The sequence below is a fragment of the Alosa sapidissima genome, chromosome 2 (assembly GCF_018492685.1).
Source record: "Alosa sapidissima isolate fAloSap1 chromosome 2, fAloSap1.pri, whole genome shotgun sequence".
Lineage (NCBI taxonomy): Eukaryota > Metazoa > Chordata > Actinopteri > Clupeiformes > Clupeidae > Alosa > Alosa sapidissima.
The window spans coordinates 2,811,902-2,839,900 of record NC_055958.1 but is presented as its reverse complement, the minus strand read 5'-3'; the positions used below and the strand labels follow the sequence as shown (position 1 = coordinate 2,839,900).

At 42.2% G+C, this 27,999-nt stretch overlaps 1 long non-coding RNA gene across 2 annotated transcripts; it reads right to left on the bottom strand.

The window, feature by feature from the left end:
- Positions 1-7: 7 nt before the first annotated feature.
- Positions 8-26,907, bottom strand: LOC121694534. 2 transcript variants are annotated; one of them, XR_006025801.1, is made up of 4 exons: positions 26,436-26,907; positions 969-1,263; positions 737-888; positions 8-616 (listed from the first exon to the last, which is right to left on the bottom strand). It is a non-coding gene; the product is annotated as an uncharacterized LOC121694534 (long non-coding RNA). The 2 variants fall into 2 exon arrangements; XR_006025802.1 differs by lacking the exon at positions 26,436-26,907 and adding an exon at positions 9,464-9,521.
- Positions 26,908-27,999: the final 1,092 nt, after the last annotated feature.

Below are 27,999 nucleotides of genomic sequence, written 5' to 3'. Positions count from 1 at the left end.
GTAGCACTGTAGCTGCCTGCCTGGTTTAGCTGTTGGCTGCAGCAACTCAAGAAAAGTCCAACCGGTTGTTTTGGGGGGGGTTTGTACTGTCGGTACTCGTGACCTTGAGAAATGTAGATCTATGCGAATAATCGACGGATTTCTCCTTTAAGAATCCTTTAAAAAAAATAGAAGTGACATTTACATTTATTAATTTAGCAGACACTTCACAACTACATTGTCCACGGAACAATTTGGGGTTAAGTGCCTTGCTCAAGGGCACAATGGTGGAAGCCTGGAATTGAATCCACAACTTTCAAGGCTACTACATGCTAGCCCAGCTCCTTAACCACTATACTACCCACCGCCCAAGTTTCTCTGCTTAGATCCTTAATAATTTCTACCATTACTGTTGAGAAAAACTGCAATGAACAATAAATAGAGGATTAATTCTGACAAATATGGCACAACAATCAAATCAGTGAAGCAAAAACATAAATCTTTAACCACAACTATATACTGAGGTCAACTAACAATGAAAATTCATGGAGGACATGTTCTTCATCCATCGGATTTGGTATCTTCTTTGTCTTCATATGGTATGAACTCTGCGGTACTTCAAATGAACTCATGGGCCCTGAGATTAAGGACAAACAACAGTAAAGTTATTCCTGTACTCTTTCTATTAACATATCAATTACCTGGTCCAGCCAGGAGTATGATTTAAAGGATCTGTTATAGTAGAATGGGTGCTCACAGTGCTCCTCATTGACCACATATTTAGCCTTCTTTTTGTTCAACAGTAGCACTGAGCACAGAAGCATCAGGAGAAGCAACAGCCCAAGTGTTGCTCCATACAACACAGAGGGATGTGCAGATGCCATATGGTAAGACCACTCCAAGTCAGTGCTGGAAAGCAAGCGGCATACGTCACAAAAGGAAAACACATCATAGAAATGTGATTTAACGCACAGGGAGTGTTACTACACCTCTTATGATCACACAAAGCACATCTGTCTTTCCTGAGGTGAACAGACGTGTGGCCAAAGTGACCTCATAGATGCAGCTGTAGTTCCCTGCAAGGATAAAGTCTGCCTTAGGAAAGTAGAAAGATGCAGAGTGATTGACAGCCAGCTCAGTCCAGATCTCAGCTGACCCATCAGAGGTGAGGTGGAAAGAGCCTCCTTGGTACTCCTGTGGCTCTGTGGTGCAGACGATGGAGAAGCCCCAAGACCAGCTCTCCCTCTGGGGCCCTTATAGAGATGATGGGCTGTGACAGGGACACTGGAGGACATAAAACGGTAACAGTTTACTTGACGGGTGAGTTCATAACACATTCATAGCAGCTGTCATAAACTGCACATAAAGCATTTATGACTGTTTCATGAGACATGACATTCATACCAAACCTTTCATGAATGTGGAAGACAGAACAACAACAACTTGTCAAAATAAAAGTCCAACAATCGCAAAGCAGCATTGCCGTTTTTGTTCCAAACCTCTTACCTGATCACATCTGAGTCAATGGGCTACTCCAGCGCCAAAAAGACAGAACATGGTCAAGCAAATATATATTTTTTTTTTCATAAAAATGTTTTTGTTTTATGATGTAACCTTTGCAGATGATTTCTCATCTTTTGTCTGTTAAACTCAGTGATTACGAATACTTCAGAACTTGTATAGTAAAGTGACATTCGATGTAGACTTTATAAGATATTCATGAAATATTTACAAAGGCTGGAGAGAAAAACGGCAATGCTGCTTTGTGATTGTTGGACTTTTATTTTGACAAGTTGTCGTCGTTCTGTCTTCCACATTCATGAAAGGTTTGGTATGAATGTTGAGTCATGTCTCATGAAACAGTCATGAAAGCTTTATGTGCAGTTTATAACAGCTGCTATGAATGTGTTATGAACTAACCCGTCAAGTAAAGTGTTACCCATAAAACACCCATAAAGAACATACGGTTACACTTTACTTAACAGTATCGACATAACAGTGACTGTCATGAACGTGTCATAAACAAGTCATAAACGTTTATGACATAACGCTTCTGTTATTAAGTGTCATTCGTTTTTTGTCATAACATGTTAGGGCATTAGGATTATGTTTAGGGTTAGGTTTAGGGTTAGGATTAGGGCTAAGGTTAGAGGTTAGGATTAGCGTTCAAGTGTTACCGAACATACTTTACAGGCCAATATGTGAAACTGTATATATTTTCTCTTTTGAATCACTGTCTATACAATTATCTTTTCATATATCATATTTTTTGCACTATGTTGTTTGGTCAGTGAAATCATTGATTCCATTTGGCTTCCATTTGGATCCACAGTCAAATATTCCTGAAACTAAAGCACTGTCTTGTATACAGTATAAATAACATCAAGGAGAAATATGTTTACTCTCTCACCCACTACAGACAAGCTGACAGAGTCACTGTGAAAGGTGGTGAAATCATGCCCAGATACTTGTGTTTGATACTGGCAGCAGTAAGATCCTTCATGGACAAAGTCCACCTGACGGATGGTGAACCCAGCAGCGGTTCCTGGGGCTGCTTTTGTCCCTATAGGACCCAGAGAGCTGCTGTAGGGTGAATGCTTTTGTCTCCCTATAGGACCCAGAGCTGCTGTAGGGTGAATGCTTTTGTCCCTATAGGACCCAGAGAGCTGCTGTAGGACCAAGAGACGCAATAGCCAGCGTCACGAGACTCTAATAATGTACATAAAACCGAGCACTTCGTTAAGAATCGCTTCCGTAGCTCTGTTGAGTAGATGTGGATACTTGAAGTAGTGTGACAGTAGCATCGCCGGTTCGAATCCGGCAAGGTGCCATGTCCGCCCCTGTCACCCATTCATTTTACGCTATGCTGTCCGGTGGTCATCGCGATCGGGAGTCCATACCTACGTGCTGGCACGCGCGATCTCTAATAAAGCCAAGTAACTCTTTGCTTTCTGTTTGGTGTGCAGTTGACTGAGTGCATTCATATGAATAATCATTGATATCAATTGCAACAGCCAGATAAATAAAAACAGCTGTCCGGTGTCCGGTGCTCATCGCAATTGCGAGTCCATGGGTGGGTGCGTGCGTGCGGACTGGCACGCACAATCTTTTATGAAGACAAGTGCCTGGCTGTTTGTAACTGTTTGCTTTCTGTTTTTGTGTGCATTTTTCTGAGGGTATTCATACTAATCATTGATACTGTATCAATTGCAACAGCCAGAGAAATAAAATCAATTTTACGAAATATGACCTAGGCTACACGCAATAGCCAGCATCACGAGACTCTAATAATGTACAATAACCGAGCACTTCGTTAAGAATCTCTTCCGTAGCTCTGTTGAGTAGATGTGGATACTTGAAGTAGTATGACAGTAGCATCGCCGGTTCGAATCCGGCAAGGTGCCGTGTCCGCCCCTGTCACCCATTAATTTTACGCTATGCTGTCCGGTGGTAATCGCGTTCGGGAGTCCGTGCCTGCGTGCGTGCACGCGCGAAATCTAATGAAGCCAAGTGCCTGTTTGTAACTGTTTGCTTTCTTTTTGGTGTGCAGTTGACTGAATGCATTCATATTAATAATCATTGATATCAATTGCAACAGCCAGAGAAATAAAAACAGCTGTCCGGTGTCCGGTGCTCATTGCGATTCCGAGTCCATGGGTGCGTGCGTACGGACTGGCACGCACGATCTCTTATGAAGACAAGTGCCTGGCTGTTTGTAACTGTTTGCTTTCTGTTTTTGTTTGCATTTTACTGAGGGTATTCATACTAATCATTGATATCAATTGCAACAGCCAGAGAAATAAAATCAATTTTACGAAATATGACCTAGGCTATACGCAATAGCCAGCATCACGAGACTCTAATAATGTACATAAAACCGAGCACTTCGTTAAGAATCGCTTCCGTAGCTCTGTTGAGTAGACGTGGATACTTGAAGTAGTATGACAGTAGCATCGCCGGTTCGAATCCGGCAAGGTGCCGTGTCTGCCCCTGTCACCCATTAATTTTACGCTATGCTGTCCGGTGGTCATCGCGATCGGGAGTCCGTGCCTGCGTGCGTGCGTGCACGCGTGCACGCGCAAAATCTAATGAAGCCAAGTGCCTGTTTGTCACTGTTTGCTTTCTTTTTGGTGTGCAGTTGACTGAATGCATTCATATTAATAATCATTGATATCAATTGCAACAGCCAGAGAAATAAAAACAGCTGTCTGGTGTCCGGTGCTCATCGCGATTGCGAGTACATGGGTGGGTGCGTGCATGCGGACTGGCACGCACAATCTTTTATGAAGACAAGTGCCTGGCTGTTTGTAACTGTTTGCTTTCTGTTTTTGTGTGCATTTTACTGAGGGTATTCATACTAATCATTGATATCAATTGCAACAGCCAGAGAAATAAAATCAATTTTACGAAATATGACCTAGGCTACACGCAATAGCTAGCCTCACGAGACTCTAATAATGTACATAAAACCGAGCATTTCGTTAAGAATCTCTTCCGTAGCTCTGTTGAGTAGACGTGGATACTTGAAGTAGTATGACAGTAGCATCGCCGGTTCGAATCCGGCAAGGTGCCGTGTCCGCCCCTGTCACCCATTAATTTTACGCTATGCTGTCCGGTGGTCATCGCGATCGGGAGTCCGTGCCTGCGTGCGTGCACGCGCGAAATCTAATGAAGCCAAGTGCCTGTTTGTAACTGTTTGCTTTCTTTTTGGTGTGCAGTTGACTGAATGCATTCATATTAATAATCATTGATATCAATTGCAACAGCCAGAGAAATAAAAACAGCTGTCCGGTGTCCGGTGCTCATTGCGATTCCGAGTCCATGGGTGCGTGCGTACGGACTGGCACGCACGATCTCTTATGAAGACAAGTGCCTGGCTGTTTGTAACTGTTTGCTTTCTGTTTTTGTTTGCATTTTACTGAGGGTATTCATACTAATCATTGATATCAATTGCAACAGCCAGAGAAATAAAATAAATTTTACGAAATATGACCTAGGCTATACGCAATAGCTAGCATCACGAGACTCTAATAATGTACATAAAACCGAGCACTTCGTTAAGAATCGCTTCCGTAGCTCTGTTGAGTAGACGTGGATACTTGAAGGAGTATGACAGTAGAATTGTGGTTTCGAATCCAGCAAGGTGCAGTGTCCGCCCCTGTCACCCATTACTTTCACGCTACGCTGTCCGGTGGTCATCGCGATCGGGAGTCCATACCTACGTGCTGGCACGCGCGATCTCTAATAAAGCCAAGTAACTCTTTGCTTTCTGTTTGGTGTGCAGTTGACTGAATGCATTCATATTAATAATCATTGATATCAATTGCAACAGCCAGAGAAATAAAAACAGCTGTCCGGTGTCCGGTGCTCATTGCGATTGCGAGTCCATGGGTGCGTGCGTGCGGACTGGCACGCATGATCTCTGATGAAGACAAGTGCCTGGCTGTTTGTAACTGTTTGCTTTCTGTTTTTGTGTGCATTTTACTGAGGGTATTCATACTAATCATTGATATCAATTGCAACAGCCAGAGAAATAAAATCAATTTTACGAAATATGACCTACACGCAATAGCCAGCGTCACGAGACTCTAATAATGTACATAAAACCGAGCACTGCATTAAGAAGCGCTTCCGTAGCTCTGTTGAGTAGATGTGGATACTTGAAGGAGTGTGACAGTAGCATCGCCGGTTCGAACCCGGCAAGGTGCCGTGGCCGCCCCTGTCACCCATTACTTTTACGCTACGCTGTCCGGTGATCATCGCGATCGGGAGTCCGTGCCTACGTGCTGGCACGCGCGATCTCTAATAAAGCCAAGTGCCTGTTTGTAACTGTTTGCTTTCTGTTTGGTGTGCAGTTGATTGAGTGCATTCATATGAATAATCATTGATATCAATTGCAACAGCCAGAGAAATAAAAACAGCTGTCCGGTGTCCGGTGCTCATCGCGATTGCGAGTCCATTGGTGCGTGCGTGCGGACTGGCACGCACGATCTCTTATGAAGACAAGTGCCTGGCTGTTTGTAACTGTTTGCTTTCTGTTTTTGTGTGCATTTTACTGAGGGCATTTATATTAATCATTCATATCAATTGCAACAGCCAGAGAAATAAAAATCAATTTTACGAAATATGACCTAGGCTACACGCAATAGCCAGCATCACGAGACTCTATTAATGTACATAAAACCGAGCACTTCATTCAGAATCGCTTCCGTAGCTCTGTTGAGTAGACGTGGATACTTGAAGTAGTATGACAGTAGCATCGCCGGTTCGAATCCGTCACGGTGCCGTGTCTGCCCCTGTCACTCATTACTTTCACGCTACGCTGTCCGGTGGTCATCGCGATCGGGAGTCCGTGCCTGCGTGTGTGCGTGCGTGCACGCGCGAAATCTAATGAAGCCAAGTGCCTGTTTGTAACTGTTTGCTTTCTTTTTGGTGTGCAGTTGACTGAATGCATTCATATTAATAATCGATACTTGAAGGAGTATGACAGTAGAATTGTGGGTTCGAATCCAGCCAGGTGCAGTGTCCGCCCCTGTCACCCATTACTTTCACGCTACGCTGTCCGGTGGTCATCACGATCGGGAGTCCATACCTACGTGCTGGCACGCGTGATCTCTAATAAAGCCAAGTAACTCTTTGCTTTCTGTTTGGTGTGCAGTTGACTGAGTGCATTCATATGAATAATCATTGATATCAATTGCAACAGCCAGAGAAATAAAAACAGCTGTCCAGTGTCCGGTGCTCATCGCGATTGCGAGTCCATGGGTGGGTGCGTGCGTGCGGACTGGCACGCACAATCTTTTATGAAGACAAGTGCCTGGCTGTTTGTAACTGTTTGCTTTCTGTTTTTGTGTGCATTTTACTGAGGGTATTCATACTAATCATTGATATCAATTGCAACAGCCAGAGAAATAAAATAAATTTTACGAAATATGACCTAGGCTACACGCAATAGTCACGAGACTCTAATAATGTACATAAAACTGAGCACTTCATTAAGAATCGCTTCCGTAGCTCTGTTGAGTAGACGTGGATACTTGAAGTAGTATGACAGTAGCATCGCCGGTTCGAATCCGGCAAGGTGCCTGTCCACCCCTGTCACCCATTAATATTACGCTATGCTGTCCGGTGGTCATCGCGATCGGGAGTCCGTGCGTGCACACGCGAAATCTAATGAAGCCAAGTGCCTGTTTGTAACTGTTTCCTTTCTTTTTGGTGTGCAGTTGACTGAATGCATTCATATTAATAATCATTGATATCAATTGCAACAGCCAAAGAAATAAAAACAGCTGTCCGGTGTCCGGTGCTCATCGCGATTGCGAGTCCGTGGGAGCGTGAGTGCGGACTGGCACGCACGATCTCTTATGAAGACAAGTGCCTGGCTGTTTGTAACTGTTTGCTTTCTGTTTTTGTGTGCATTTTACTGAGGGTATTCATACTAATCATTGATATCAATTGCAACAGCCAGAGAAATAAAAATCAATTTTACGAAATATGACCTACACGCAATAGCCAGCGTCACGAGACTCTAATAATGTACATAAAACCGAGCACTGCGTTAAGAAGCGCTTCCATAGCTCTGTTGAGTAGATGTGGATACTTGAAGGAGTGTGACAGAAGCATCGCCGGTTCGAATCCGGCAAGGTGCCGTGGCCGCCCCTGTCACCCATTACTTTTACGCTACGCTGTCCGGTGGTCATCGCGATCGGGAGTCCGTGCCTACGTGCTGGCACGCGCAATCTCTAATAAAGCCAAGTGCCTGTTTGTAACTGTTTGCTTTCTGTTTGGTGTGCAGTTGACTGAGTGCATTCATATGAATAATCACTGATATCAATTGCAACAGCCAGATAAATAAAAACAGCTGTCCGGTGTCCGGTGCTCATCGCGATTGCGAGTCCATGGGTGCGTGCGTGCGGACTGGCACGCACAATCTCTTATGAAGACAAGTGCCTGGCTGTTTGTAACTGTTTGCTTTCTGTTTGGTGTGCAGTTGACTGAGTGCATTCATATTAACTAGACTGCATTTCCGGCGGGAACTGCGAAAGTGTGCTTGCCCTGGTCCGGTCACCAACGTGAGCAGACAGTGACATACGCTATGCTGAACCTGGCTTGATCCAAGCATTCTAACAGTGCCTTTCAGTGTTGGAGCAGTGGCAATACCTCAAAAGCTCTATTCAACTATTGGCTTGCGGGTTGAATGCGATTCGTTGGATTTTACCTTTGGCCCGCCTTCGAATTTAGCTTCTATGACTGAGATCAAATCAATAAAATAAAATGACAGCAGTGATTGGCTGCAAAAAATAAATAATGTCACGCGTCTTGCGCCTCTCAAACTGGACTATCAGGTAACCTACAGAGGAATTGAAATGATGAAATATGACCAAGGCATTAAAAAGCTGCTTGTTTGTCAGGATACTTTTTCACTGATTAATTTAAAAAAAAATATGAGCTATGAGTGTGAATGTTATATATTCCATCCCACAAATTATGTTTTACTGGTTTATTTGACAAATAATCTATATGGATTTGCTCTATAAAGACCTTATGTCTGTTTGGGATTGTTTTGTGAGCCTGGGGTTGTTTTGAGAGCCTATTGATGTAGCCTATCTCAGAATAAAGGAATACTTCATATTACTCTAAACCACCGTCTGTAAATCAACTGTATACTACTGTCTACATTGCACTATATTTCTTGACCTGTCTCTGTATGTTTCATCACCTTTCTATACTTTGCCTCACATTGCAACACAGCTCAGATCTTTGGTTGCTATGAAGGCCAGTCGTTCTAAATGGATGGTTGCTATGGCCAAAGGCCAGTTCTATCTCTGCCGTTGTCAAGCGGGCATATCGTAGAATTCTGATTAACCTTATCTTATTTAAAACATATCTATTTTACTTAGCCCACTTCCATACAGTGGGTCCCATTAAGAAGTGGCCACTTCCTGCACGCTTACCTTGATTCACACAGCAGCATTATTAAATTAATCTGTCACCATACGCCTATGCCTACGTTTGCAAAGAAAACATTTGAATTTGATTCACATGAAACGTTACATTTCATGTACATGTTGACAATGAGTAGGCTAGTTTTGGTTGTTGGTGGTGTTATTGCATCCCTTAGTTATGCCTACAATGCAAGTTCCCTTAAGCTGTCACAGACGTAGGTGCTACTGTACTTTTAGGGCTAAAGTGCTTCGTGAATTACTGTTAGTAAAAAAAATAGCAGTCCTAAAGTTACACGTGACGAAGTTACGAGTGCAAGCATCTCATATCAAATGACCATGGCATTACGCTAAACAACATAAATCCCAATTAGCAACATACATCTCCTCCCTATAGCTAGCCACACAAGAAATGAATGATACTAAATCTCTGCTTAGCATGCTTCTCCGCTTAGCATTCTAATAACAGAAGGGGCACATTTATGTTGACCACTACAACATGACTCATTATGTCTGTAACGTTAACTGTATAAAACACTTACTTTCATAAAGGACGCACACCATCCAGCACATGGAAACCGATATTTTAGGTTCTTGGCCACAAACTCAAAACGTGTCTCTCTGAAGCTCTGTTCTAGAATCTTTGCTCTGAAGGCTGTGTTGCTAGGCGACATCAAATAAACGAAATGATAGTCTTTCAGTATTAAATGTGTACGTGTGATTCCGAATGGATGTGTGTGGTTTGCAAGAATAAACAAGAAATAACATTTCCAATAATTTCCCATGATAAATTACATAATATTTGCACCTTCATTACTTGTGAATCTCACACCGTATTTCAAGTAGGCTACACTAGTGAAATGTAATACAACGTTGCCACCTAGCGTTCAGATAGGTAGGCTATTTAACATTAACGTGACATTGCTCGTTTATTCTTTCGTCAACTCCATGCTTTTAGGAAAACAATCTTTTTATCATAGTTCCCTCTTCAATGAGCGATTACCAGCTCGTTTTTGTAACAGAGATAGCTGTTTATTGTCCCTAGGTTTACAGAAACACCTATTCATATTAATACGTAGCCTATGGAGTGCTGCCGACCACTGTTCATTACATGGCCCAGAATGCCTTGCATGTCTTTACAACAAAACAACACAGTAAAACCTAAATGCCCGTAAACATATGCATTTGCATACTTGTAACATCTTTTAATAATACTCTCCCATCATGATATGTAACAATAATGAAAAATTTAATTTTTATACCGTCAATGTGAAAACAACTCTATTATGTTCTGCTTGCCATTTCAATTCGTAAGTCCATACTATCCCATGGCAGAGCAAGGATTTCATGATCGGGCAAGGTTGCCTGGAAACATTGTGTCTGCTCTGAGACATTGTGCATACATGAAAGGCATTGTGATAGAAGGTGAATGGTGAAAAGGTGAATGGTGTGAGTTACCAGATACCCGTGGGTGGTTTGCCATATGATGGAAACTTTTGGAATATTTCTTTTTTTTTTTTGCCTATGCACCCTCACACTGGAGTCCCCAGTTCATATACAAAATTTGGTATCGATATGGACGACTTCCTGTTTCGGAGCTTCGCCGCCGATTTCCTTTGGCTGTGACGGGCAAACGCTTTCGAAAATCAAAAATCCTTCCACTAACATTTGTGAGGCTTGGTCCAAGGATAATGTACGTCAAGTTTCGTGGCGTTCAGACCAAATTTGTGACCTGTGAAAATTTAGTTTCGCTTTCTGTTCAATCCAATATGGCGGACGAACGGCACGCCCACCTGACGTCATCTTCGCGACCAACTTACACCGGTACTGACCGGACGTTTTAAAGTTGGAACGGTGTCTCCGTCTCAAAGGGCCTAGGCGCTAGGGCTGACAAAAAATTAGGGAGACGGGAAAAATAATAATAAATATAACCGCAAGCGGTGATTTACGGGGTCCGAGCAACACGAACATGAGGTAGCATAGCTTTTTAGTTTTACATATGCTTTGATTGTTTGGGCCCAATTGTTCAAAAGAAACGTGATTGGATTTCGGTTATCGGATTTCAGTTACTGGATTTCGGCTATCGGATTGGATCAAATCTTGAAAATGGCTTGTTCAAAGGGAAACAAGGATCCTGAAATTGGATTAGATCACATAATCTATTCTTGGTTTTGATCTGGATAAAACCTTCACTTTGTGTTGTTCAAAACTTTTGAGTTGGATTGGAATAAATTTGATGCATAAAATTAGGATTACCCTGTGCTGTAACGTTATAGTGTGCTAACCTCCACAACCTAATAGTATTCTAACAATACCCTATTCTAGTGTGCTAACCTCCACAACCCAACAGTATTCTAACAGTAGTATTCTAGTGCGCTAATCTCCACAACTCAATAGTATTCTAACAATACTCTATTCTACAGGACTATGCATTTGTCATGGATAAGATGAAGCGTCTGTTAATGGAAGGCAGTGTTTCCCACAGAATGGAATTGTATTTGTGGTGGTAGGTGAAGGGGGGTGGGGGTGGGTTCTGTGTTGGAGTCAATAAGATGAACAACCTATAATTATGCAGTTATACTTGCCTTGCACGACAAGTCCTGTCAAGTAGCTGTAACGTTACAGTGTGCTAACCTCCACAACCCAACAGTATTCTTAACAGTATTCTATTCTAGTATGCTAACCTCCACAACCCAGCTGAAGGAACTGTAGGGGGCGATGTGGGTCGAGGTAGAGTGAGTGTGTGGCGAGCAGGCAGAGCCTCGGCCAGAAGGCTCAATGGTATGAAGTGATGACACGGAGATGGCAGGTTTCGGTGCAACACAAGTGAACTTTATTTGAGTTTCAATTCATCTGTTCTTTTGTTCTTTACTTGTATGTGTGCTGCATCAAAGAGGAAACAAACAGAAAATGGAGTAATCAGTGAAATGGGGTAAATCAGTACAGATCCCAACTCACAAACAAACCAATTGACATTTGAACAATAAACTGAAATCATATGGCTATATAAGGTACAACTAAACAATACTTGACATCCCAAGTCAACCAACATCACCTAATCATCTCTCACATGGGACTCCAACACACCAAACCAACAAACAAAGACCTTAACTATACACATGATGGCAGAGCTACTCTACAAACTGATAAACATCACAAAAGTCATAGTGAGGGTCATTAAAGTGATGACTTACGTTAACTCAAAGACGCACACAAAGCAGGACACACTGGAGTGCTGAGTTGAGATGAACAAAAGAGTGAACTGAGGGCGAGCAAACAATTTATCCTGGTCTGAGCCCCTGCTCCGGAGCTACAGGGTTTCCCAGCAGGTAAACTGGGTGTGGTTTGGTGACAGAGCCAAACAATCCAGCAATTTCTCCACAGCACCTCCTTACACTGAAAGACTTTGGAAAGATTTGCAAAGATTTGGAAAAGATTTTTGAAAGACTACAGTCTCAGACCCTCTCACATCTAAAGACAAGTAGTAGAGTTTTAAGTCACAGACTATGATTTTGCAATGACTAGGGATCTTGCAGGGTCACTATTTACAAGACTGCAACACGATTCCTTTAAATCATTACCCATCGTGCAATAGATAAACAGGAACTGAAAATGATAGCCTACTAAACTCAAAGTCGTATTTTCGTGTTTCTGCAGCATTGTTTCATGCGTGACATCCTTAACCGATATAGAGTTGTTCTGTCAAGTGGAAGAGCCGACTAAATATGTATAAGAAATGACAAATATTATAAGAATAACAAATAATTATAGGCTACAGCTGTGTCGGAGTCAATAAGAAAAACAGCCTATAATTATACAGTTACACTACAAGTCCATATTGACAAGTAGCTGTAATGTAATAGTGTGTTAACCTCCACAACCCAACAGCATTCTATTGTAGTATGCTAACATCCACAACCCAACAGTATTCTAACACTAATGCTTCAAGTGGGATTTGAACTCTCAACCTAAGGATCACCAGTACAAGGCATTATCTCACTGAGCCACTGTCAATCCTACATGTTGGCCAGTCACATTCACATGTGAAAATGTGTGTTGGTAAACACACAAGAAAAACTCCAAGCATACATTTGACAATAAAATGAAGGGCTTTCCTAAAAGAGTACACCTGAAATCTTTTTGAAATTCTGGGGCAATTAGACATTTGTAGAGAAGAACACTAATGGATGAAATATAAATATGATAGACTTAATGATGAAGGAAAAATAGTGAACAAAGAAGTTCCCCTAAATGTCAGAGTGTCTCGGCATTCTGATTCTTGGCAACTAATGACTGTGTATGTTGATTGCCTGATTTCATTCAGGTGCTGTTCAATGGTGTGAATCTTCAATAACCAATAGTATTCGAGCTAGAGCCTAAAGCACTACCAGGGATTCGAACTCTCAACCTAACAAACATCAGCACTAGGCATTATCCCACTGAGCCGCTGACAATCCTACATATTTGGCAGTCACATTCACATGGTGAAAAGGTGTGTTGGCAAACACACAACATCAAGAAAATTCCTAGCATACATTTGACAATAGAATTAAGGGCTTTATAAAAAAAGAGTACAGATCTGAAAATGTGCACTGTTAATGGTATCCACATAATGATGGTTGTATGGTTGTTCACCAAGGAAAAAAAATTACTCATATAGGAATATAGGTGATATAGGAGAAATGGGCTGAGTGGTCGAACTTTATTGGTCTATATCTCTGAAATGGAAAAACATATCCAAATTATTTTGATAACTTTTGTGAGGCTTTGTCTAAACATTGTCTGTGAGAATTTTGGTGAAGATTTGATAATTTTTGAAGTATGTGAAACTTTTTATGATGTTTGGCTTTTCTCTGAAATTGTGGCAAAAGTAAACATTTTTAGAGCTTAAGACCAGGGTGAAAAAGATGCATCTGAATGTAGAGATTAATATCATGAAAGAATTTTGAGTCTAGGTCAATCTGGTAAGGAGAAATAAGCATTTTTGACAAGAGCGCCACCTTTGGGTGCAGTACCCCAAATTTTGGGTTATGGGTAGTGGGGGGTACTGGTAACAATACTTGAAAATGTTTAGTTTCTAGGACTTACGGTTTATAGGAATATAGGTGATCTAGGAAAAATGGCCTAAGTGGTCTAACTTTATTAGCCTATATCTCTGAAATGGAACAAAATATCAAAATTCTGATCCATAACTTTTGTGAGGCTTGGTCTAAACATTGTTTGTGAGAATTTTGGTGAAGATTTGATTATTTTTGAAGAGTGTGAAACTTTTTATAATGTTTGGCTTTTCCATGAAATTGTGTCAAAAATAAACATTTTTAGACCATAAGACCAGGGCCAAAAAGATGCATCTGAGTTTAGAGATTAATATTATGAAAGAATTTTGAGTCTAGGTCAATCTGGTAAGGAGAAATTAGCATAATTAACTTTTTTTTCCAACAGCGCCACCTTTGGGTGCAGTACCCCAAATTTTGGGTTATGGGCAGAGGGGGGTACTGGTAACCATACCTGAAAATTTGAAGAGTTTTGGAGTTACGGTTTAGGCAGCAGTATGACTTTTACAGAATTTTGGCCAAAAATGAACGGTACAGAAACAATAGGGGTCCTGCAGCTACGCTGCTCGGACCCCTAATAATAAAACTTAAGAAGAACAATAAGTGTGCTGCTTTGCAAGCACACTTAATAATCACTGATATCAATTGCAACAGCCAGAGAAATAAAAATCAATTTTACGAAATATGACCTACACGCAATAGCCAGCGTCACGAGACTCTAATAATGTACATAAAATCGAGCACTGCGTTAAGAAGCGCTTCCGTAGCTCTGTTGAGTAGATGTGGATACTGTGTGACAGTAGCATCGCCGGTTCGAATCCGGCAAGTTGCCGTGGCCGCCCCTGTCACCCATTACTTTTACGCTACGCTGTCCGGTGCTCATCGCGATTGCAAGTCCATGGGTGGGTGCGTGCGTGCGGACTGGCACGCACAATCTTTTATGAAGACAAGTGCCTGGCTGTTTGTAACTGTTTGCTTTCTGTTTTTGTGTGCATTTTACTGAGGGCATTTATACTAATCATTGATACCAATTGCAACAGCCAGAGAAATAAAAATCAATTTTACGAAATATGACCTAGGCTACACGCAATAGCCAGCATCACGAGACTCTAATAATGTACATAAAACCGAGCACTTCGTTAAGAATCGCTTCCGTAGCTCTGTTGAGTAGACGTGGATACTTGAAGGAGTATGACAGTAGAATCGTGGGTTCGAATCCAGCAAGGTGCAGTGTCCCCCCCTGTCACCCATTACTTTCACACTACGCTGTCCGGTGGTCATCGCGATCGGGAGTCCATGCCTACGTGCTGGCACGTGCGATCTCTAATAAAGCCAAGTAACTCTTTGCTTTCTGTTTGGTGTGCAGTTGACTGAGTGCATTCATATGAATAATCATTGATATCAATTGCAACAGCCAGAGAAATAAAAACAGCTGTCCGGTGTCCGGTGCTCATCGCGATTGCGAGTCCATGGGTGGGTGCGTGCGTGCCGACTGGCACGCACAATCTTTTATGAAGACAAGTGCCTGGCTGTTTGTAACTGTTTGCTTTCTGTTTTTGTGCGCATTTTACTGAGGGCATTTATACTAATCATTGATACCAATTGCAACAGCCAGAGAAATAAAAATCAATTTTATGAAATATGACCTAGGCTACACGCAATAGCCAGCGTCACGAGACTCTAATAATGTACATAAAACCGAGCACTGCGTTAAGAAGCGCTTCCGTAGCTCTGTTGAGTAGATGTGGATACTTGAAGGAGTGTGACAGTAGCATCGCCGGTTTGAATCCAGCAAGGTGCCGTGTCCGCCCCTTTCACCTATTAATTTTACGCTATGCTGTCCGGTGGTCATCGCGATCGGGAGTCCGTTCCTGCGTGTGTGCACGCGCGAAATCTAATGAAGCCAAGTGCCTATTTGTAACTGTTTGCTTTCTTTTTGGTGTGCAGTTGACTGAGTGCATTTATATTAATAATCATTGATATCAATTGCAACAGCCAGAGAAATAAAAACAGCTGTCCGGTGTCCGGTGCTCATCGCGATTGCGAGTCCATGGGTGCGTGCGTGCGGACTGGCACGCACGATCTCTTATGGAGACAAGTGCCTGGCTGTTTGTAACTGTTTGCTTTCTGTTTGGTGTGCAGTTGACTGAGTGCATTTATATTAATAATCATTGATATCAATTGCAACAGCCAGAGAAATAAAAATCAATTTTACGAAATATGACCTACACGCAATAGCCAGCGTCACGAGACTCTAATAATGTACATAAAACCGAGCACTGCGTTAAGAAGCGCTTCCGTAGCTCTTTTGAGTAGACGTGGATACTTGAAGTAGTATGACAGGAGCATCGCCGGTTCGAATCCGGCAAGGTGCCTGTCCGCCCCTGTCACCCATTGATTTTACGCTATGCTGTCTGGTGGTCATCGCGATCGGGAGTCCGTGCCTGCGTGCGTGCACGCGCGAAATCTAATGAAGCCAAGTGCCTGTTTGTAACTGTTTGCTTTCTTTTTGGTGTGCAGTTGACTGAGTGCATTTATATTAATAATCATTGATATCAATTGCAACAGCCAGAGAAATAAAAACAGCTGTCCGGTGTCCGGTGCTCATCGCGATTGCGAGTCCATGGGTGCGTGCGTGCGGACTGGCACGCACGATCTCTTATGAAGACAAGTGCCTGGCTGTTTGTAAATGTTTGCTTTCTATTTTTGTGTGCATTTTACTGAGGGTATTCATACTAATCATTGATATCAATTGCAACAGCCAGAGAAATAAAAATTAATTTTACGAAATATGACCTACACGCAATAGCCAGCGTCACGAGACTCTAATAATGTACATAAAACCGAGCACTGCGTTAAGAAGCGCTTCCGTAGCTCTGTTGAGTAGATGTGGATACTTGAAGAAGTGTGACAGTAGCATCGCCGGTTCGAATCCGGCAAGGTGCCGTGGCCGCCCCTGTCACCCATTACTTTTACGCTACGCTGTCCGGTGGTCATCGCGATCGGGAGTCCGTGCCTACGTGCTGGCATGCGCGATCTCTAATAAAGCCAAGTGCCTGTTTGTAACTGTTTGCTTTCTGTTTGGTGTGCAGTTGACTGAGTGCAATCATATGAATAGTCATTGATATCAATTGCAACAGCCAGAGAAATAAAAATCAATTTGACGAAATATGACCTACACGCAATAGCCAGTGTCACGAGACTCTAATAATGTACATAAAACCGAGCACAGCGTTAAGAAGCGTTTCCGTAGCTCTGTTGAGTAGACGTGGATTCTTGAAGTAGTATGACAGTAGCATCGCCGGTTCGAATCCGGCAAGGTGCCGTGTCCGCCCCTGTCACCCATTAATTTTACGCTATGCTGTCCGGTGGTCATCGCGATCGGGAGTCCGTGCCTGCGGGTGTGCGTGCGTGCACGCGCGAAATCTAATGAAGCCAAGTTCCTGTTTGTAACTGTTTACTTTCTTTTTGGTGTGCAGTTGACTGAATGCATTCATATTAATAATCATTGATATCAATTGCAACAGCCAGAGAAATAAAAACAGCTGTCCGGTGTCCGGTGCTAATCGCGATTGCAAGTCCGTGGGTGCGTGCGTGTGGACTGGCACGCACGATCTCTAATGAAGACAAGTGCCTGGCTGTTTGTAACTGTTTGCTTTCTGTTTTTGTGTGCATTTTACTGAGGGTATTCATACTAATCATTGATATAAATTGCAACAGCCAGAGAAATAAAAATCAATTTTACGAAATATGACCTAGACGTGGATACTTGAAGGAGTGTGACAGTAGCATCGCCAGTTGGAATCCGGCAAGGTGCCGTGTCCGCCCCTGTCACCCATTAATTTTACGCTACGCTGTCCTGTGGTCATCGCGAGTCCGTGCGTGCGTGCGTGCGTGCATGCGGGCTGGCACGCGCGATCTCTAATGAAGCCAAGTCCCTGTTTGTAACTGTTTGGTTTCTTTTTGGTGTGCTGTTTACTGAGTGCATTCATAGTGCATTCATATTAATAATCATTGGTATCGATTGCAACAGCCAGAGAAATAAAAACAGCTGTCCGCTGTCCGGTGCTCATCGCTATTGCGAGTCCGTGCGTCCGTGCGGACTGGCACGCACAATCTCTTATGGAGCCAAGTGCCTGGCTGTTTGTAACTGTTTGCTTTCTGTTTTTGTGTGCTGTTTACTGAGGGCATTAATGCTAATCATTGGTATCAATTGCAACAGCCAGAGAATTAAAAATCAATTTTACGAAATATGACCTAGGCTACACGCAATAGCCAGCGTCACGAGACTCTAATAATGTACATAAAACTGAGCACTGTGTTAAAGCTACTTATCTAAATCATTGTGCGTTACTATTTTTGTAATTTTACTTAGTAAAAAGATATATTCTTTGCTTTCTTCTTGTCTCAGGGATTAACGTCATGTAGGCTATTCTCACGTTTTCAGCATGAGGACAACTCACGTGTAAAACCACGCAGCGACACAAACGTAAACAACAATGGAGGGAGGAGAGATGCACATTTTATCTATACAGTCATTATTTTGAGTTTGTGTCAGCTAAACATGACAACATTAAGGTACATTGTACATTCTGTGCTGGCGACAAAGTGCTGTCTAGCTAGACATCCCAAGTCTCCCGAAGTTTTGGGAGTCTCCCACATATTGATAGCGGCTTCCTGACGACCGCAAATTACATAAAATCTCCCGGAACCTAGAGCGAACAAGAGCGCGCAAGCCAGACCAGACTTCAAATCGCGTGCGCATCTGAATTTAATGCGCACACAACGGAGAGGGATAGAGAGGAGTGGTGCGTGTGTGCCTGAAGCACATCCAAGACAGAGAGCATCCTCCTGGTCTGTTTTGCTAAATCAACCAATCAGTTTTCAGTGTAGGTGGGCTTATATCTCTTTCTCCCGAACTTAATTAATCAGTTCAGTCCGTGTATCTAGGAACAGGAGCGTCATAGCAGAGTCAGTGCCCCTCAAAAAGGAACATTTAAGACCCTTTTCACATCAGACTACACAAAAGTGTACCCAATTGTCTCATTAGAGTAAAACATAACGATAGGCTTGCACACTGCACTGTTTGTAACAGTGACTTTAGCATTGCTCACGCCGGTTAAATGATTGCAAAAGACTTGTTGAGGTGAGTTTAACAAGTGTAATTTCATTTGCATATTACTCAGGCCTATACTACAGTAGATGGCTAGTTGCCAAGGCTACACGAAAAGGCCAAACTACCAAAATCTAAATGTTTTACTATCACAATTTCTATCAATAGGCCTTCCTTATTTGGTGTACTGACTAGACATTATTGAACAAACATCTGAATTTCAGTATCTAAGTAGGTTAGGTTGGGATGTCTGCTATACATTGTTGACATTACTGTTAAAATGCACTTCCAGCATAGTGAGTATTGGCAAAACCGGTTATCATTTTTATGTTGAGGCGGTGGGGGTGTTGTTGGCAGCTGCTGAAAGTAACTAATAAAGTAACTTGTACTCTAAATTAGTTACTTTTAAAATCAAGTAATCAGTAAAGTAACTAAGTTACTTTTTAAAGGAGTAATCAGTAATCAGATTACTTTTTCAAGGTAACTGTGGCAACACTGATCATTGCTCATTGCCAGAGTGTCTCGCAGAGACAATTCCATTGTGCTCCCGCGAGTACTTTGGATTTCCAGAGCAGATGAGATGTGCGTTTAGGAGAGTTTCAATTGTACGGGAGCAGCATGGGAGGGCGGGCGAGGAAGTAGCGAGCTAACTCTCTGTTTTGTTTGAAAGTCAACAGAAGTGACGTTACCCAACATTGCTTAGAGCACCTTTAATATTGTGCTACAAATGTGGCACAAACAAAAAATCTACATTGAGTCTACAGCTTCACTGGCAAAAAGGTGTAGTCTCAATGCCCTTACAATGACAGTGCACCATTTATACTTCAAACTACTGCTAATATTTTAATAGTAGTATTTTTCTTAAGAAATTCATATTTTAAACAAAAATACTTTTTTGGAGGGGGGGGGGGGGCACCACAAAGAAGTTCTGCTTTGGGCACCCAAATGGCCAACAGCAGCACTGCTTTTGGGACCTTCCTGTTTGTCTTGCCAACTGGTGATGCAATTCCTGCATTTACTGGATGGTTGTGCGAAGCCTGCAAATTCTGTAGTGAGCATTTCACACATGCACACAGGAACATGCATATTGCATTCATCCAATAATCCAATAATCCCAAGGTTATTCTATACCCATCGTCCCCCATACCATACCATACCATTACCATCATCAACCTAAAATACCATACCATACCATACCATACCATACCATACCATACCATACCATTACCATCATCAACCTAAAATACCATACCATACCATACCATACCATACCATACCATACCATACCATTACCATCATCAACCTAAAATACCATACCATACCATACCATACCATACCATTACCATACCATTACCATCATCAACCTAAAATACCATACCATACCATACCATACCATACCATTACCATCATCAACCTACAATACATAACACCATACCATACCATACCATACCATACCATACCATACCATTACCATCATCAACCTACAATGCATAACACCATACCATACCATACCATACCATTACCATCATCAACCTACAATACATAACACCATACCATACCATACCATACCATACCATACCATTACCATACCATACCATTACCATACCATTACCATCATCAACCTACAATACCATACCATTACCATACCATACCATACCATACCATACCATACCATTACCATACCATTACCATCATCAACCTACAATACCATACCATTACCATACCATACCATACCATACCATACCATACAATACCATACCATACCATTACCATACCATTACCATCATCAACCTACAATACATAACACCATACCATACCATTACCATACCATACCATTACCATACCATACCATACCATACCATACCATTACCATACCATTACCATCATCAACCTACAATACCATACCATTACCATACCATACCATACCATACCATACAATACCATACCATACCATTACCATACCATTACCATCATCAACCTACAATACATAACACCATACCATACCATTACCATACCATACCATTACCATACCATACCATTACCATACCATACCATACCATACCATACCATTACCATACCATTACCATCATCAACCTACACATAATACCATACCATACCATACCATACCATACCATACCATACCATTACCATCATCAACCTACAATGCATAGCACCGTACCATACCATACCATTACCATCATCAACCTACAATGCATAGCACCGTACCATACCATACCATACCATACCATACCATACCATTACCATACCATTACCATACCATACCATACCATACCATACCATTACCATACCATTACCATACCATACCATTACCATACCATACCATACCATTACCATACCATACCATACCATACCATTACCATACCATACCATACCATACCATACCATACCATTACCATACCATTACCATCATCAACCTACAATACCATACCATTACCATACCATACCATACCATACCATACAATACCATACCATACCATTACCATACCATTACCATCATCAACCTACAATACATAACACCATACCATACCATTACCATACCATACCATTACCATACCATACCATACCATACCATACCATACCATTACCATACCATTACCATCATCAACCTACAATACCATACCATTACCATACCATACCATACCATACCATACCATTACCATACCATTACCATCATCAACCTACAATACCATACCATTACCATACCATACCATACCATACCATACAATACCATACCATACCATTACCATACCATTACCATCATCAACCTACAATACATAACACCATACCATACCATTACCATACCATACCATTACCATACCATACCATTACCATACCATACCATACCATACCATACCATTACCATACCATTACCATCATCAACCTACAATACCATACCATTACCATACCATACCATACCATACCATACAATACCATACCATACCATTACCATACCATTACCATCATCAACCTACACATAATACCATACCATACCATACCATACCATACCATACCATACCATTACCATCATCAACCTACAATGCATAGCACCGTACCATACCATACCATACCATTACCATCATCAACCTACAATGCATAGCACCGTACCATACCATACCATACCATACCATACCATACCATTACCATACCATTACCATACCATACCATTACCATACCATACCATTACCATCATCAACCTACAATGCATAGCACCATACCATTACCATACCATACCATACCATACCATACCATACCATTACCATACCATACCATACCATACCATACCATACCATACCATACCATACCATTACCATACCATTACCATACCATTACCATACCATACCATTACCATACCATACCATTACCATCATCAACCTACAATGCATAGCACCATACCATTACCATACCATACCATACCATACCATACCATACCATACCATACCATTACCATACCATACCATACCATACCATACCATTACCATACCATTACCATACCATTACCATACCATACCATTACCATACCATACCATACCATACCATACCATACCATTACCATACCATTACCATCATCAACCTACACATAATACCATACCATACCATACCATACCATACCATACCATACCATTACCATCATCAACCTACAATGCATAGCACCGTACCATACCATACCATACCATTACCATCATCAACCTACAATGCATAGCACCGTACCATACCATACCATACCATACCATACCATACCATTACCATACCATTACCATACCATACCATTACCATACCATACCATTACCATCATCAACCTACAATGCATAGCACCATACCATTACCATACCATACCATACCATACCATACCATACCATACCATTACCATACCATACCATACCATACCATACCATACCATACCATTACCATACCATTACCATACCATTACCATACCATACCATTACCATACCATACCATTACCATCATCAACCTACAATGCATAGCACCATACCATTACCATACCATACCATACCATACCATACCATACCATACCATACCATACCATTACCATACCATTACCATACCATACCATACCATTACCATACCATTACCATACCATTACCATACCATACCATTACCATACCATACCATACCATACCATTACCATACCATACCATACCATACCATACCATACCATACCATACCATACCATTACCATACCATACCATACCATTACCATACCATTACCATACCATACCATACCATACCATTACCATACCATTACCATACCATACCATTACCATACCATACCATACCATACCATTACCATACCATACCATACCATACCATACCATACCATACCATACCATACCATACCATACCATCATACCTGCAAAGCATGTAGCCCTGTTCCAGGGAGAAGTCTGCACTGAAGCACATGCACATATATATGCACATGCACATATGCATTTATTTATTTTATTAATTAAACCTCATGGGAGGTGCCACGGCCCTGTGCATGATGATAATTATCATTAGTATCTTTCTATCTAAACACATAATGTTAGTTATCTGTATTAGCCTGTAATCACTGATGAAAATTAGCTGAAAGGTGCAAGGGATCACTCCATCAGTTGTATTCATGTTCACAAACTAGGATGAAGGTGTGGGTTGGTTACAAGGAAGCTTACATGTGGATGACAAATAGAAGAGGAAGTTGTTGCCCTGTGTAGGAAATGTTATCCAGTATATTAAATCTATACAATGATGATGAATGAATACAACAGAAAGTTTACTTCTAAATTCATTGCATAGGTGTTTGCTTATAGTTATTCCCATTCTTGTCGCCACTATTTCACCCTCTATTCTTGTCTGGAATAGTGAACTTCATCCCATTCAATTAGGACCTTGGTGAATCTTATGTCCATTTCTTACCACAAGGGGGGGCTAGATGACCGTGTAACTTGCCAAAGTGTAGGCCATGTGCAACTTCATAACAATTGACAGGTGTTGACATAGTATTTATGATTTATTTTCATTGTACATATCTGGCCAGCTGACAGTGTAGTGTACATGTAGCCTATAAAAAAAAGCCTCTAAACAATTAGGCTTTCTAATAACATATCATTATTAAAGACAATGTGCGCATTTAAACGTGGCATTATGAACACCCATCAGGTGTCACTGTCACCCATCACCACAAGATAGCACCGTCTTGTTGCAGGGGAAGAACAAGCTCAGGGCTCCCACTGTTTTTGGTGTCGTGGTGAGATGCAGTTTTTAGCTTCCGCCGGTCCTGGTAGTGCACAGGAAGGAGAGCGACCGTGACAGGAACAGGAGATAGTCAATGGGCTACCAGGGGTCCACACAAACACACACACACACACACACACACACACACACACACACACACACACACACACACACACATATGCACAGACACGTTTAGGAGTGGTTGGTATTTATGGTAATGGACTTGATCTCAAAGGTTTCCTCCATGCTAGAATTAAAGCTGCAGCATACCTCCAAAATGAACACCTCACTGGACCCCTCAGTTATTATAACAACATCCATTGTGTTAGCAAGCAGGTAGAGAGGAATACTAAAAATACTATTGCAATGCTGAAACATGGTTTTACGAGATGATATGTGTACATTCTTACTGAGGCTGAAAAATGGTTTGATATGTCTTTCACTATGAGGTCTACTATTCTGTCATGACATGCTATGTGCATTCCTTTGTAAGCATAGCAGCCATTTAAGATGTGGGACAGTGTTTCAGTGGTGTGCTCTGCAGCGTGATGCAATTAATAAGGGACCTAAGGTGTGGGAAACCAGATACAGAGAGGTTGAGTCTGGTAGGACGAACTTGTAGCCTGGATTTTACTCTGAATGTGATAATGTCCTCATTGAGTGCAGTATTCTTGAGGACACACACACTGATCAGCAGACACACCAACTCACACACACTCTCACACACACACACACATACATTTTCAAATGAGATATTTTGACTAAATTGCTGACATGTTACTGCTTTTGAAACTGCCGGTTCACCATGACTAGAGGAAACCCGTTGTTTTCTGAATTCTCCTTTTTAAACACTGCTGGTTACATTATTATGTTACTTGGATGTTGTGCAAGACCGTTCATTATGAACTACAAGCACTCAAGCTATTATGGCACACTTGTTGCACACTGAAAGAGAATCAGGTTTAAGAAAATGTAAAGAAAGTCTAAAACAACTTTAATCTCACCTCAGTATGAGTCATGAGCACATGAATATCAGCCGTGATTTATTGCCAGATCTCCTTGGCAGATGGTGACGCCCATGCAAAGGCTCATGGGAGGTGCCATGGCCCTGTGCATGATAGGAAATAATAGCCTTCTGGCAGCTGGCGACAGACTGAGGGGTCACCGAGATGTAACATTAGTCAGGGCCCCTACCTGAGTTCACCACCGACACCCCACCCCCACCAACCCCCCTCTCCTATGCCTGCTGTGCCCGCCTGCCTCTCTCCCCACCCTGGGTAAGGACAAGCTCCCCCTGCCCCTGGGGAAACACCTTGGTTGTCTGGCCCAGGTGCTCCATTGCCTGGGCAGCACCTGTTTAATATGGATGAGGTGTGTGGAGGTGCCAGTCACTCAAGTCAGGAACTTGCTGAGCAGTCACTGCTGTCAAACTGTCTTTGAGATGATGGGTCTGTTAAGCAAAGGCAGAACACCTTGATGTGCAGTGCAATGGAGCTCTGTTCTAGTACAGTATGGTGTTCATTTATATTAGTGCAGACCGTTATTATTATATTTGATCACTAACATTTAATGTAAATAACATTCATTAAAATGTGTTTTGTTGTGGGTGGAGATTTTAAGTGACGCATAGGGCTTTAGGTCATAAAAGTGACTAAAATTACTACTGCATGTCACCATTAGGGGTCAGGCTCAGCATTGCAGGAGTAAAGGCCTTGCATAGCATAGTGGTGCAGCATTGTGTGTTGGTCTGAGAGCTAGAGTTTATAAAATCTGTCCCCGGGTTGCCCGGTGGAACGTTTCTCCACAACGTGTCATGACACTAACAGACAGATGGGTGACAACTTATTTGTTACAATATCTAACGGTGAGTCCACTTTTTACCCAGCATTCCTTTACTAAATTAACCAGTGACTCACTATAAATACACCAAAACAAGAACTCTGACTGGCACTTGTTTCCTAGGACAGCTAGACTGTTGTGAACAAAGGGATTGAACAAGATTGGTATTCAAAAGAAGTCAGTGTAGGCCTGAGCGTGTTACTGTTAAGAGTTTGGGAGTGCAACTTCTCTTGGAGGGGCCAATGCTGCCATTACCTCGGATGGGGCCTATCAGATGTCCAGTGTGGAATGCAGACGACCTGATGCTCGGTGACCCTACGGAGGTAGCCCAGCCCCAGGAGAGACCTCACCAACGTGCTGTGAGGGTCTCTGGTTACGCTTTCTCACCCCTCCGACAGAAACACAGCTCTCAGTGCTGTGGTCACTAGAGGGAGCCCCAGAGCTGATTATTCGTTGATAAGGAGGCAAGTCTGGGGAACTCAAGCAACTTTGGATTGTCCTCAATTGAAGAAGGAGTCACCACAATTTTCGTTTGAGTGATTCCCCATAGCTGTTTTGTCCATTGTGTTCTTCAAGGCAATGCATTCAAATTCTCTGTACACAGAATTAATTAACTGGCATTCATGTTCCAAGTGTTCCTGCTGGGCTGATTGTCTTACTCAGCATAAGTAACAAACAACAGCTGTCAACCTGGTGTCAGTGACAGGGTGGCTGTCTGTCTGGAGAGAAAAAGGTGCTCAAAAATAGCTGTGCATTCTAGAAGCTACCTTTATGAGAACATGGCAGAATGTGCTCAAAAGTAGCTGTGCATTCTAGAAGCTACCTTTATGAGAACAGGGCAGAATGTGCTCAAAAGTAGCTGTGCATTCTAGAAGCTACCTTTATGAGAACAGGGCAGAATGGAAGAACTTCTTTAGGTGATAAACCAAATCTTTCCTCTTGCTGTCAAGGAACATTTTGCCATATTAAGTAAAAGAACATTATTTAGGGCTATAAAACCATTAGATTCATACTTTGAAGCAAGATAACATATTGTTTAGCTTGATTATAACTTATAACTTATACGGTACCTACATATCACACAAGCTATACATATTTTACATGTTATACATATAGCTAATATTCCAGTGCCTACATTTAGCAATGTTATTGTTTTAAGACTTCTCTGAACCTTGACTGAGAATAACAAGCTTTAACACGTGATCCTTCTGAAAATGCATTAAAGTCACTGTGCAAACACCAGCCGTCCACAAAATCACGTTTCCCTCTGTCATGTTTTCAGTGTGTCGACTTTTGAAGTGAGCCAAAAGGGCACCAGTCATGCCATTAGCAGTAGCCTACGCACTACACACACACACACGCACACACACACACACACGCGCACACACACACACACACACACACGCACACACACACACACACACACACGCACACACACTCACACGCACACACGCACACACGCACGCACGCACTCACACGCACACACGCACACACACACACACACACACACACACACACACACACACACTGTCCTCCTTACACCCCCGACCCCCAGCGTCTGAATTACAACCTCTGTGCATGAGCTTTGGCGCACAGTGTGAGTACTGTGATTGTGTTTTAATTGAAACGGGAAAAATAAAAGATGGCTTCCTCTGAGTGGCGGGTGGATTTATGGGCTCGGAGCTGGCCGAGGGCCCCGGCGGCGCTCTCTGATCTGCTTTTACTCCGGTGACCCCATGACCTTTGGGGTCATTAGGGACCTCTGAATGGCCAGATTGGCCGACAGCCGATCCCTCGCTGTTGCCTTTTCTTTTTTTGT